Consider the following 2,373-nt stretch of genomic DNA (forward strand, 5'->3'; position numbering starts at 1 on the left):
GAGGAAGACGATACAGGAGAGGGAGGGAGGGGGGGGGGGGGGGGGGGGGGGGGGGGGGTCTGGGAGAAGCTGGGAGGGGCACCCATCAATACACAGCCTCACCCATGGGCTATGTGTGTGTGTGTGTGTGTGTGTGTGTGTGTGTGTGCACAAACTGAATGGCCATCCAGTCTGATTCACAGCCATGACAAACGTACACTCACGGAGTTGATGCACAAAACAACACAAACACAGAGGAAACAAAACCACTGCATGGATGCTAATAGTTGAAATTTCTGACTCCCCTCTCTCTCCCTTCTCTCCCTCTCTCTCTCTCCCTCTCTCTCGCTCTCTCTGTCCATCTCTATCTCTGTGATTAAGCAGAGATGGAAAAACCGGAGCCGGGCTTTCTGGGATATCTGTGTCTGGGCCGAGTCGGCGGGGATTTTCGGGTGGAGGGAGCAGGTGATGGCTTTCTGGAGAGCACTCATTTACACTCCTCCCTTTCTGTGGCTGAGCAGCGTGAAGAGGTGGGAGAGCCGAGGGGCCACCTCCCCCCCCCCCCGTGAGCTGCACCTGCCACAGGGGTGAGGGGATCAATTGTGAACTCTGACCTCCTACCTTCCACAATGGCCAATTACAGCCCAGCACCATATCACATCATACGTGAAGGTAGCAGCTGTGAGAACCTGACGCACGTCAGCGTCAGAGCGCATGTCTAATCTGAGAGCCTGCAGATTAGGGACGGATTATAATCCCAGAAACTGTCATTCAGACAGAGTTTAATGTCGTTTTGTTTTTTTCCTTCAACAACAACAACAACAACAACAACAACAACGACATTTTGGGATTTTTTTTTTTCATGACCAGTGATTTCTCTACAGCGCTGAGCGCCTGGTGATCAGTGGAGCCGTCAACCTCCAATAACATCGTTAAGTTCATCTTGTTTGTACTCACCCTGAGCTGATCCTGACCCTCCCTCCACACCTGGATCCTCCTCACGGGGGTCTCCATCGACCAGGTCTGGAGCCACAGGTGGACACTTCGCTCAGACACTGGGAAAAAAAATTAAAAACATGAATAAATAAAAAAATAAAAATTTAAAAAAATTAAAAAAAAAAATTAAAAATACATAAATAAATACATGAATAAAATAAAATAAAATAAAATAAAAAACTTTCATTTCAAAACTTTGCTTAACTTAAATTAATTTCATTAAAAGCTTTAATTCAAACAAACCTGCTGTTCTGTATAAACAACATAAAGTCAATAATAAAAACTTTACTTTTAAACTTTACTTAAATTGATTTCATTAAAAGCTTTAATTCAAACAAACCTGCTGTTCTGTATAAACAACATAAGGTCAATAAAATTACAAAAAAGGAAAAAATAAAATAAAATAAAATGACTTTTTCCCAAATTTGAAATGTGTTTGACCCACGGAACCCCTTTGGAGACGCGCCCCTCACTTTTGTTTTCTGATATTGTTGGTTTATAGTAAAATTCCTGCCAACTCTATCTACCACTACCTGGTCAGAGTCAAAGTCAGGTTTCTGAATAAATGTAAATGAGTGAAGAGGCCTCACAGGAACAGCAGTGTGTGTATGAGTGTGTGTGTGTGTGTGTGTGTGTGTCCACATGTACTCAGCGCAGATGGACTCTGACAGCACACACACTCAGCTCCTGATAACCTGTTGCTTTCACTTCCCATCACAACAAATCAAACTCCGTGTGTTTCCTGATTCGACAGCTTCTCTCCGTCCTTCACTTCACTTTGGGTTTTTTTTGTTTTTTTGTTTTTTGTTTTCTCTCCGTCCTGTGTAAAAAGGAGGCCCCTCACTTTTTCGGGGTGTCATGTGCGCCGACAGCCTGTCATAGCATTTTGTTGGCAGCTCATTTTGCAAGTGAACCGGCCACAAATGGGTATTATTCCGAGGGCCGCGATCCATTGGCTGTTTTGTCAGGACTTAGAGTGGTGTGAAAGTCCGTGTCAGCGAAGCCCCCGGCCCGGTCCACCTCAAAGCCCCCGTGTGAGTTTCTATGGTAATGGGCAAATAGTAACTACCTCCCAGCAGCGTCCCGCCGCGTGTCGCCTCCTCAATGGAGCGCATCTGCAGAAAAGTGAGATGGGCAGTGACCCGTCAGCGCCCCCACCCTCACATGCATGGACATACGTAGACTCACCATTGGTTTAAAAAAACTCTCTTTCACGCCGCTGACGTCATAACTCAGTCCGGGCCCAGACATAGATTCCCTCTTTCTTCAAAGGCGGAGAGTGTGATGGAGTAAAAAGCCGTCGCAGAGGTCATTAGGATGAGGAGGGGGGGTAGAGGGGGGGGGGGCAGACAAAAGCTGCCTCCAAACCACAAAGGGGGCAATAGAAAATTGGGAAGA

At 46.2% G+C, this 2,373-nt stretch overlaps 1 protein-coding gene across 1 annotated transcript in view; it reads right to left on the reverse strand.

Moving 5' to 3' along the window:
- Nucleotides 1-2,373, reverse strand: part of LOC103395477 (wiskott-Aldrich syndrome protein family member 3-like) — a 24,493-nt gene that overhangs the window by 21,278 nt on the left and 842 nt on the right. The window contains exons 2-3 of the mRNA XM_008333196.3: nucleotides 2,164-2,239; nucleotides 937-1,034 (exon numbers count right to left, since the gene is read on the reverse strand). The gene's annotated coding sequence lies outside the window, so the exon portion shown is untranslated. The remainder of the gene's footprint in view (nucleotides 1-936; nucleotides 1,035-2,163; nucleotides 2,240-2,373) is intronic.

This window comes from Cynoglossus semilaevis, chromosome 19 (assembly GCF_000523025.1).
Source record: "Cynoglossus semilaevis isolate Cse_v1.0 chromosome 19, Cse_v1.0, whole genome shotgun sequence".
Lineage (NCBI taxonomy): Eukaryota > Metazoa > Chordata > Actinopteri > Pleuronectiformes > Cynoglossidae > Cynoglossus > Cynoglossus semilaevis.